This window comes from Lycorma delicatula, chromosome 10, assembly GCF_047948215.1.
Source record: "Lycorma delicatula isolate Av1 chromosome 10, ASM4794821v1, whole genome shotgun sequence".
NCBI classification, from domain to species: Eukaryota; Metazoa; Arthropoda; class Insecta; order Hemiptera; family Fulgoridae; genus Lycorma; species Lycorma delicatula.
In genome coordinates this window covers 1,043,198-1,055,767 of record NC_134464.1, presented here as the reverse complement: position 1 = coordinate 1,055,767, position 12,570 = coordinate 1,043,198, and the positions used below count along the sequence as shown (strand labels likewise).

The following is a 12,570-nucleotide window of genomic DNA, read 5'->3' as shown; positions in this document are numbered from 1 at the left end:
AGTAAAAAAAACTTCTACACAGAGGAATCATTAAAATTATTTATGCCCAGGGAAGTAAAAAAAGCACGCAGATTTTTATTTTTACCTGAACTGTAATAAATATATCAATATATATACCAAAAAATTTATCTGATACATTATAAATGCTATAAATTTAAAATAGACTTTTTGAGAAAGATATTACTTTTACACAATATATTTATTACTTACAATGTTGTTCAAAAAAATGTGTAATAGTATAAAGCAACACAGCCAACAATGACTCCAAATATAAAGCTGGTCAGCCGATGCCAAAGGAGTAAAATAGAAATACCATGACGATTTCTTCGTCGAGACATTTTGAAAATCTAAAACAAAGCAGAAAAAGGAAAAATTTGCATACCTTCTGTCAAGTAATACTAACTTTACTTGTTAGAAAGTTGTAAAACTATTCACCCTGTCGCCAAGTACAAGTGAAAGGTTACAGGATTATTGCTTGCTTAATCCTGTAAGCAATCCAATTCCACTTAAAGTAACTTTTTAGATAAACCCTTTTAAAAATTGTAATAGTTTTACTACCATATATTCCAATAATATTGTTGATGGAGATATCCTCCTTTTGTTCCTTGCATCATTATATATCCTGCTTAAAATTGAATCCCACACTTCCAGAATCACTCATTTGAAAATTTTCGAATGAAAAACCATTACTTCAAATTCAAGAAATTATTGTGTGCATAATAGGAACTTTAGCAAAGGTAACTACATAATAATTTTAACAAATCGTAATAAAAACAATTATACGGGCTCCACACTCCATAAATCTCAAAGCCAAACACAAGTTACAGTTTACAGATCAGTTTATTAGCGATTCCTTCGCATAACTTAATTTACACTTTGTTAGTCGATCTAACAACGAAATGATGTAATTCTTAAAAAAATATAAAAATATTACTACAACGCAAGACACAATTTAAGTTTACGTACCCAATAAAACTCTAATGATAAATTATCGAATAATTTATTTAAAAAAAAATAATAAAATAAAATTGTAAGCAATTTTAACCTTAAAATTGTTAACAAAATATCTTTACAACTAACCTTTTAAAACCTTACATTCTCAGACAGATGCAATAGTTTTCAATACGCGTAAATACTGTGCTAAAATCAAAACAAGCCAGAGCTCACACGATCTCATGAAATTTTGTGGATGAAAAAGTCCCTTAAAACCCTAGCTATAAGGATATATATATATATCGATCTATCATCCCAAAATAACTGGGATGTATTTTGATAGATTACTACATAAAAATAAAATAACTGTTAAGAAAGGACTTAACAACTTCTATAAATGTTTAAAATCTCAAAATCGGTGATTTTTAACATTTATAGACCTTAAGTAAAGGTGTAAAATCGTATGTGTTCTCTTTATTAACGTAATTACCTAATAATTAAATGCTGTAATTAGTTAAGCAAACTTACTTTTATTGCACCCTCCAGCCATAAATAAAGTTTATTTATTAATTTTTTTTGTATTTTGTCAAATTGAATTTCTCATTTTTAATATTAAATTTCTTTGTACCCTTGCTTACTATGTACAACGATTTAGAATTCTAAGCTTGCAAAAGTTTTGTAATTCAATCATATCTTCATAAACTGTTAATTAAATAGAGTATATTAACAAATGCTTTTGAATAGAACTTCAATTGGACTTCAGTCCAATAATAACTTCAGTTATTATTGCTGGTTTCATATTTCTTGTAATTCCGAATCATAGATACAGAGATAAATTCAAGTACTAGATAAACAATGTTTAGGGGTAGCTCCAAGATGATATTTTCTGACTAGAAGTGGTGACTAAACCAAAACACTAGCCTGGGTTTGATAGAAATCTTATTAACACAATTTGTAAAGAATTGCACATAGTTTACACCTAAGTCAAATACTACCTCCTCACAACATATAATTTCATGAGAGATATACTGACACATAATTACCACAATTTTTTAAGAAAAGATTATAACTTTACTCTTGTCTAGACTTAATGGCTTATGATTTGTAATAAACCATCTATGTATCTTGCCAGTATCGTTCTGCAGCACAACAAAATAATGGTCTAAGTTTACTTTTATAAGAAGTTTCAGACCATTAGCAAACAGTAAGATATTAGACTGACTATCTTTTCCAATGATATTAAATAAAAGTGCAAGAACTTGAACCTTGTGAAACCCCAGAAGTAGCCAAATAACATTTAGAAACTTTCCCAACCACCTTGCCATAGATTAGTTAGGTCAGTATATGGAACCATATTAACATACAATCAGTGATTGTGTTCATGACCAACTTACTCAACAGTATGCTGTGCTGCAGTATGTCAAACACTTTCCTAAAATCAAAATATATAACATCAACCTAACCTCTCTTCTCAATTTTGGAGGCCACAAATGAGATCATTTCATTCAGGTCTGTAACTGTAGCTCTTCAGACCATGAAACTACAGTACGAATCAATAAAATTGCATAAAGTCTCATAAAAGTTTATGTAAACAACTTTTTCAAAGACTCAATTGAGCTCTGACATAGGTTTATAATTTCTTATATCATGTAAATCATCATTTTTGAAAACTAATGATACCAGTGCACTCTTCCAGATCTTTGAAAAGAACTTCAGCATCCATAAAAATAGTATTTCCTGTAATAGGACAAACAACTTGAACTGTTCATGAATGATTTAATATATTTAAAATGTTGGCCGGCTCATCCTTTTTCATTGTTAATTGCTCTCCTTAACTTATCTTTATAGAGAAACAATTTTACTTTTCTTCTAAGACCCAAAAATTCAACAACTTCGCAAGATGTGTAGACAACCTCAATTTCTTAATTATCTATGGGCCACATGTTTGCTTAAATCATCTAATAATTAGATGAAAAGAAAAACATTATGGATATTTATTATTTGCTATATATTTTTACAGGTATGCAACAGGCAATTGTGGGGAAGAAAATTTCACCTACCATGCAAGCTGTCTCATTTGCACTAGAAGATGTGCACCTTCTAGAGCAAATATATATATGTTCTGATTTGGGTAATCATCTGCCACAAAATTTATTTATTATCATAAAAAGAAAATAAAAGAAATTAGGGTTGCTGAATTGGACATTGGCATTTACTTACCAGAAGGAGAAAAAAATTTAAGTACATTATAGTTTTAAAAAGTATATCTTTAAAATATAATAACCACTATATATGTGACTGATTATCATTAATATTAATAAATTAACTACCAAGTAGTTTTTTTTTTTTTTATTATGACTTACAAGCTGGATTACTCAGTGTTGAACTTCTTGAACTCTTAAAACTTAAAAAACTTTAATAAAATTAGTTTTTTTTATTTTGTTTTTTAATATGTAAATATTTATATCTACATGTTCTCGGCGAACAATGAAGAAAATGATAAATCATTAAATAGCAGAATATTCTCAAAATTACTTTCAAAAAACTCTAACTTTTGGTAAATTAAAATAAATATTTTTCATAGACATCAAATAAGATTAATAACTGAATACAAAATAACAACATTGTGCGTCTTTTACTTCCTTATTAAGACTGTTGATATTTCTAGCTCTTTCCTCCATGTTGCCTTTCCCAAGAACAAATGCCAGCTCAGTCATGAAAAGTTTCCATCGGCTCCGATTATTCTCCTGCCACTCAGGAAATGTTTGTGTGTAAAGAATTTATGCATTCAGTGCTGCAATCGTATAAAAGGCACAATTCTGTTCATACATTTTGTAAATTAAGCACAGTAAACGATATTTGCTCATTAAAGCACAATAATTTTTTGATTTATTAATAACTGGAAAATAACCGATGTGTTTTTTTGTTGCAAAACCCAGAAATACATATATATGACAAATATCAGTACACAGGATCAAAATACTGTTTAGATTTTTAACTGAAACCGATCAGAATAGATTACGTAATTGTAAATTTCTATCTTTGAATTCATCGTTCAAAGTACTTTTAGAACTTTTATTCTGTTAATCCATATATCGATTACATTCTTTGTAATTTTCCTTATATTATATAAGCCTTTTTTAATATTTTATCAAAAATGTATTCATAATCGATCGTTAGAATCAAAGTACGCGTAATATACTCGTGCTTGTTGTAATGAACCACCGTGACACATAATGTGTTTTTTCACTCCATTCTTTCTATATTCTCCTGAAGACGGGTGTAACAGGTGAAAACCTTTCGATATATTTTATTGTTACGAGATTGTAGATTGTGGTTATTATATAATTTATATTTCTTTTTGCAGGGAAAAAGGATGGATATCAGATGTGGAAGAAATTTATAAATCAAAGATTTGTTATAATTAAAATTGTAATATTATCGTAATGTATAATTTGTTTTTACTATGTTATAAGCCTGTAATGTGAAATTTATCATAAACATAAATATTGTTAGGCTGTTCTTATCAAGGTTTTGCCACGGTTTCCCTTGATACAATAGGGCAAATGCCGGAACAGTTCGTTTGGTTTTCCGTGGAATTTAATCTTTGATACTCTTATTCAAAGCTAAAACAATAAAAATAAATATTTATTTATAATTTTATATTTTGTAATTTTTTTTCATTACCTGCTTAATGCCGAATTTATGTGTCATTTCCAAGTTTTCTTAACCTTTTCAGATCATGTAGCCTTGGAACTGGTTATATGCAGGGTCAGTTTTTAAAACTCCGTTACAAAATCATTTTATATGGCAACTAAGTCGGTTTTTTTTATATTCACAAAGGAATCAGTTTTATTTAACAATTTGAACCACGTTTTTACGATGTAAAAGGTTTTATTAAAACTAGAAAGAATCTGACCGTTTTTTTTCTCAGAAATGTGCTTGTGTGTGACTTGTGTATTATAATTGCTACCCGAGGGTTACGGATTTATTTATTTACAAAAATAGCTTATCTTACTAGCAACATACAGATGTATTGAAACGCAATAAATTATGTTATACGGCACAAACAAAAAAAGAAAGAATTTGCGGTCATAAATATGTCCAATCTTTCTGACAAAAGATGTCGGTAAATATGAAAAGCATACAGATTCCAAATGAATAACAGAAACAGTAAAAATTGTTTTTGTCAATCTAAGTAGCCCTTTAAGCGGTGGGAATTTTTATAAAAGGAATTTTTTCACAAGAGGGTAGCATAAGACTATCATTGTTCAAAATATAAATAGATCTGAGAATAAAATATTACTTACGGGAAAGGAGTTTAAAGAACATGTAGCCGAGGAAATTGAAACGATTAGGAAGGAAAATTTAGAAATAATAGATAACGCTAAGAGTGAGATTAGGGATGAAGTAACGAAACAAATTCAAAATTTTGAGAAAAGGTGACCGAGAAAGATTTAAACAGAGCAATTTGTCAGTCCGAAACGGGTCGCTTAGATAATAAAATTGTGGGATGCGTTAGGAATTTAAGTGAAAAACAAAATGATATCAAAGACCGGTTAATTGTGACACAGGAAAAGGTAGCGTTAATGAAACAAAATTAAAGCGATTACAGAACAAACAAATAAAAGTTAATGAAAAATTTTCTAATGAAATCACCGGTGTAAAAAATAAACTAGCGGGAAAAAAATCGTATAAACTAATATTAAACGAAATAGTATATCTGAAACGTAATAATAGCTATTTTGTAAAACCTATTATAGACACCTATTATAAACACGCTTAGACTTGAGGAACCCGATTGAATTTTTAAATGAATTAAAGGCTAGAAATATTAAAGATTGGAGTCAGATATGTTCAATATTACGTAGTTTTTCAACCGATTCAGAAACAAGATTGCGGTTTTCGTTCGTAGAGTCTCAGATACGGAGTTACAGGATTTTTGTGACAGTTTTAAAGAGAAATTTTGGTCGGTAGATAAATAGAATGAGGTCAGAAGTAAGTTACACTTTGGGAAATTTAAATCGGGAAATCATACGAGTTTAAGTCTGTACTTTCATTTAAATTATAACACGGGAAAATTTCTGCAACCGTCTGTAAGAGAGGAGGAGTTAGTTGTTCTTATTTCAAATCGTTTTGATCCGATTATAAACAGAGTTAGAACAGCACAAGTAAAACCGCTTTAGAGTTTACCAAATTACTAACCGGAATTATTTACCGGAATTAAAGTATTTAAGCTATAATGAAAACACTAATCGACATAAATATTATAATTCACGAAAATCGGATGACGATCCAAATTTGTATCCTTATTACGACGAACGTTAGAGAATAAATGATAAAAATGAAAATAAACCTAAGCATAGCGGGGGACATACAAGAGATAGGGAGTACAAAGGTGGCTGTAATTTTGAGAGGTCTAACGATTATAAATGAAACGACGATGTAATTTTTAGAAATAGAAATAAAGGTTACGGTAATAATAGAGGGGACAAGTACTAAGGTAGAAAAAATGACACTTCAAATTATAAACTAAACCGTGATAATAAAGAAGGTACTAATAGTCGAAATAAAAATTTAAACACGCGCACGGCTAAGAAGAAACTTGTCAACAGCATAACGAAAACAAAATAATAAAAACGGGAAACGGGCCAGATTTGAACTCCTTGATCAAATTGTGTTTTTAATTTACAAATGATGCGGTATTAAAAGCGTTGATGAGAATAAAAAAAACAATAATTTGTAATAAAACATTTTGCGTCTAAGTTTATCCTCTTGACCAAATAATGTTTTTACCGTCAAATTTAGAATTTAATTACCAAAAGAAAAAAACTGAAAACACATTTGTACGACTTGCCTTTCAGGTGCACAGCTGACACACGCATACACAAACAACTTAATTTAAAATATTTTAAATCGATTTAGTGAAATATAATATTTTTTGTTCTGGAGTTAAGCTTCCCTCGTCGCCCCTAACGCATGGACAAAAGATCAATCGGTAGGTAAGGATTTTCAAATAACAGCCTATTATGATGACAAATTGTTTGTACTAATAAAATTTATTGCTACTTCAGTAACCGTTTCGTAGCCCTAACAAAATAATAAAGCGATTGGTTATCGCGTACAAACTACTGACACATCGTTATTTCTATTGTAATCCGTTTAACCCTTGACATGCCGGCACCATCATCAATAACGGGTATCAAACAAATTATTTTTAATTTGTGTTTGTTATCAAGATTTATTAAAAATTACGAAATTCTAATAATGTGAGAACTATTGAAAGATCTGTAAATAAATCAAACGGTTATACCGATACAGACTATAAATAAGAATTTAATTTACCCGTACAACGTTTCGTGGAAAATTTTTAAGTAGTCCTTTACAATTCATCTAACATTGACAGGCACATTTAAGACGCATTAAACACGCATATAAATATAAACTACAGATTTTAAATAAAAATAAAATTATCAAAAACCCCATTATAGAAGTGGAAAATGAAATACTTAAAACTGGTAGATTAGAAAAAATCAAAATAAACTAAAGACATCAGTTTGTTAATATAATTGATAATATTAAAAATAATAATTTAAATCATTATAAAAATATAGATAAAAATTATATATATATAATAATACTGTACTGTGTAATATAAGTACTTATATGTTGAAGTAAAAAGCCAAAATGACAAGTTAATAATTCCCATTGTTGTAAAATAACTGACTTACCTTCTTTTTTTTTGTCTTCAGTCATTTGACTGGTTTGATGCAGCTCTCCAAGATTCCCTATCTAGTGCTAGTCGTTTCATTTCAGTATACCTTCTACATCCTACATCCCTAACAATTTGTTTTACATATTCCAAACGTGGCCTGCCTACACAATTTTTCCCTTCTACCTGTCCTTCCAATATTAACGCCTCGAACGCCTATAACTCGAGAATTTCTACAACTCGAAATTTATTTTAATTCCCTGCCGAACTGCATTACGTTATACGGAAATATAATGCCTTTAACCCGAACAAAAATCCTATAAGTCGAAGTAAAAATTTGATCGGTTTATAAAAAATTAATATAAAAAAACCAAAGTTTAACGCGAGGCCTATAATAATACCGCTCTTATTTTCAGTTCAGAAATATGAAACAAACGTGTTTCACTTCCTGTACTGTGCGATAACAAAAAAGAATGAGTCGACATACAAAGAGGGAAGCGAAACTTATACATCACGCGTCGGTATTCACCGAAACTCGTTTCTCGTAAGTGTCGGTCAATGCGTCTTTATAATATTCTCAGCCCGTATGCGTAGTTTTTTATGTCTTTTTTTATTTGTTTGCTACTATAAAAAAGGGTGTTCTAATTCTTTCCTTACAACGAAAATTTTTCCACTACATGTTATTTGCCAGATCTAATTTGTTTTTAGGTCATTTAAATTCAATTATAGATTGCATTGCCGAGGATAAACCTAAGAAAAAATACATGTGTAGAGTACGGCTCTTAAAAAACAATATTTTAAAAATGAGAAAATTACCTGCTAAAAGATATTTTAGAATTATAAACCGGTATACTAGTATCTAGGATTACAAATAAACTATCAAAAATATGTGCAAACGGTAATATTTCTGACAATGTGAAATCGTTAATATTTTTTTTACGAATACTTTGTTAGAATATTTAATGAAGTTATCAGTAGCGCCGGTACTGTGAACGATAGAATGATGTAGAATTATCATAAGTTATGACTTGTTATGCGTTTATATTTTGTTTCACATTTTAAGTTAAATCGTTTACCGTCTGATTTACACCGACACTATTCGAAAGACAAAATATATATTATAACGGCTGTTGAACTAAACTAAAATAATAAATTTATATGCTTTACGTAAGTAAGAAGAAAAGAGTAAGCTAGTTCATTTATCATTAATAAGGAGGACGTGAAATTACTATCTAAAATACTTGAGTTGCAACCCTATATATCGGGGGAGCCAAGTTAAAATTGGATTTTTCGTCGAAAGGGGAAGCAGTTGACCGATACCTTACTCTAAAAGTTACAGTATTCTTCTACCTGGCACGGTTTTAATGTCGTAGACGGATTTCCGTTCTTTTGAAACTGTATAATATTACATTCATTCGGAAAACACTATTTTCACGATCGAAACGGTACATTTAATGTAATTTTATCTGTATAAAATATTTAAATCAATATTTTATTCTGATCGGTACATACTAATACATTAAACACATCGAGTCACGAATAGTCAGATAAAATCAGTTACATTTACAGAAATTGTAGTAGACATTTTGTCAGAGCCCCGTCACAAATTACAAATTAATTATACAAGAAAACATATTTTTGATTAAACGCTACATTAATTATTTAAATTATAAATAAATAACTTTAAATATTCGCAAAATAGAAAACGATACAAATTTAGGAAGTAATAACGAAAGTTATTCGATTTGAAATTTGCAAGATTTAAAAAAAAAATCTTTCAAAAGCTTCGGTAACATATTAAAATTGTAACAGAAGGGTAACATCTTTTCTCGTAAACCGAAATATTATACTGCGTTTTACAAAAACAGTTCTGATGTCTGATTTAATAGAAGCGGGTATATTTTTACTTCCTTGTCGATGTAAAGGAAGTATTATTATTGTGGTCGCGAAAAATTTCAAATTTCAACGAAAATATACTATTCGACTAGCTTGGGTGTGACGTCTCTACTTACGTATCTCGCGACTAACTACAAAACAATTAGCCGTAGGATATTGAAATTTTGTATATAAGACTGTTGTAAGAAACGGCTGTGTACCACCCTTTTTGATTGCAATTGACTAAGAAAAAGTTTCCAAAAAGCTCAAAATCCGAAAAACTTAACTGTATTAAAAAGACCTTGCCCAGACCTTTTCAACGACATATCATAAATTATACTTATTTGCATCGGTTACAGACCTATGCAAATAGCCAAATGAAATTTTAATCAACGAAATATTTGAATCTTTCAAGGCACATCGGTCCAAATCCGACTTAATCTCCTTTTTTAATTTTGAATACCCGTACATTGATTTGTTAATATTTATTAACTTCCGACTGTGAAAATGTTTACGATAAATTATAATTCAATAATAAAAATAAAAAATAAAAAAATATCTACTTTTCATTTTTAAAAAACAAAAAATGCGTATATGTAATTTAATAGACATATAAGGAAGTCATGTGGCACATCAGTTTTTTTAAGATACTTTAAAATTGTGCTCATAAAGGTATCAAGTTCTTATCGCGTTATTAATTAATTACATCTAATTATATCAAAACTCATTATATATAAGTATTATTTTCAATCTAATGCAGTAAGGTTTTGTTAGTTTTTTGCTCGAGTTACGTCACGTATATGCTACTAAAAATACAAAAAAAAACAGAGTATAATTAATTTTGTTTTGCGGTTGACATACACTTAAGAGAAATTATTGAATCAAAGATTTATAACAGTGTACAGTAAAATCCACTTTCCTTTAATAAATAAATACCTGTGTTGTTTTTAATGCCGGAATATTAGAATCGTTCATTTGTAGACTTCCAAAATCAAACTAAGCTATTTTTCCATTTATTTTGTTAAAATTTTCACGGATTATCGTGGATTTTTATATTCAAAAAAAATGTGTCGTTTAAACCGAAATTTTTATTCGCAATTTATAGTACCCGAATGATAAACTCAATAAAACATGAACGTCAACCGAAAATCGACTCGGAATCTTAAATAATCACTTTGTGAGGCGACAAATTATTGAACGATAATATTAAAATTCCAATATCAACTACATCATGTCCTGCAGGTAGCTTCGCTATCGAACCGACTATACTAATGAAACCTATAACATTATTCGTAAATAAAAAAGTAATTTTTTTATCGCCAGGGATAGAGAATTTAACTGAAATCTACCTAAAAAAAATTCATATTTATTGTAAATATGTTGGAATGCTAGACAGTTTTTTTTTTATGTAGAGTAGTAAATCTGCATTTTCAATTTAATAAATTGATCAGAATAAAAAATCGATTACACGTCCTTAGTTTTTTTTTTTAAGGTGTTCCTCAGTCAGATTTTCGTTGGAATGTTAAAACCCTGTTTTAATAATGAACCGATAAGGAAAAAGAAAATATTATCGCTAACTTGAGTATTTATTTCATAATCATAACAAAATAATAAATTCGGTATTGTGTCGCGTACAAACTACTGACAGTCGTTATTTGTTTATGTACTCTGCGCTTGACAAGACGCCACCATCAACAAGTCTATACGATAATAAAATATATCAAACAAATTATTTTTCGTTCAAGAAATTATTATAAATATTATTATTATAAATATTACGATAATTAAAAATTATCGCGATTCAAATAAAGTGTCGACTACTGAAATAAATCAAACGGTTAAATCGACACGACTACGTATAACAATTTAATCTACGCGTAAAAATGTCTAGATGAAAATTATTTTATATATTGATAATTTTCATTTTAATACTTTTAAATTGAAGTAGAATTTTTCCTGATGATGGTCGAACGACAGAAAGTACATGAAAAAGCACAGACGAATTGTCGGTAAGGTTGAATTTTGACAAATTTTATTAATACATAAATAATCTTATATACCGACGTTGTCACGATTGTAACATCAAACATTATTTGCATCTCTATCCCTCTTGACAAACCGTTTTCTTTGTTACTTATTTAGAAATGACCGTGGAATTAAACCCGTTAAAATAATAAGAGAACTTGAAAAAAAAAATATTTTTTCCTTTTTTTTAAAAATTCCTTTAAACATATTTTCACACACACCCACTGACAGAGAGAGATAGCGCAAAATTGAAAGGTTTCTTGGGTTTACGTACTAAAAACACAAAAGGTACTTTTGGCCGCATGAACTGGAATACAATTGAAAAATATGTTTATATTACTTTTATTGCAGTATTAAAACCTTCTCAGAAACTACATATTTAAAGATGAAGAAGAAATACATAAAAGGATATATGAAATAAATGTCAGAACTTGCCGGGAATCGAACAACAGTAACTGTGCCGGTTTTAACGACGGAACTATTGTACTCTTTATTTTCACACGTAAGGTTTTTACAATAATTTTCTTAAAAATCGTTAAAAATATTCCTACATGTTCTATTCAATTTTTAGGTAAAAATCCGTATGAAACATACCGATTTTGTACGGCTTCAACTCGATTGTTTGTCAACGGAGTTTTACAAGCGATGTGTCATTTTATTCAAAATAAAACGCTTTAATAAATTTTTTAATAAGTAAAAATTATATCAAACCGTTATAAAGATATGGAAGAATAAAAAATGAAATTTTCCAAATTTAATCAATCTAGGTTTACCGGTTTCTGAGAAATAATTTTTTCGTTGAAATTCACAAAACGGAGTCCAGAAGGAAAATAAATTATTTTAATGTTAGGTGGTTCGGATAACTGAGCCAAAGTGCACCTTTTGTTATTCAAAACTTATGCCGCAGGATCATTAGTCCGATCGATATATATTTAATTTAGATAATTTAGTAAACTATCTCGCACTGTTAAGTTTAAAACGGTGTACGTGTAAATTATTAAATGCTTAAGAGTATTATAATTAGG

General features: G+C 29.1%; 1 long non-coding RNA gene across 1 annotated transcript in view; it reads right to left on the bottom strand.

The window, feature by feature from the left end:
* Window positions 1-219: 219 nt before the first annotated feature.
* LOC142331551 (uncharacterized) overlaps window positions 220-12,570 on the bottom strand; it is a 38,992-nt gene continuing 26,641 nt past the window's right edge. The window contains exon 3 of the long non-coding RNA XR_012758039.1: window positions 220-347. This is a non-coding gene — a long non-coding RNA (uncharacterized LOC142331551). The remainder of the gene's footprint in view (window positions 348-12,570) is intronic.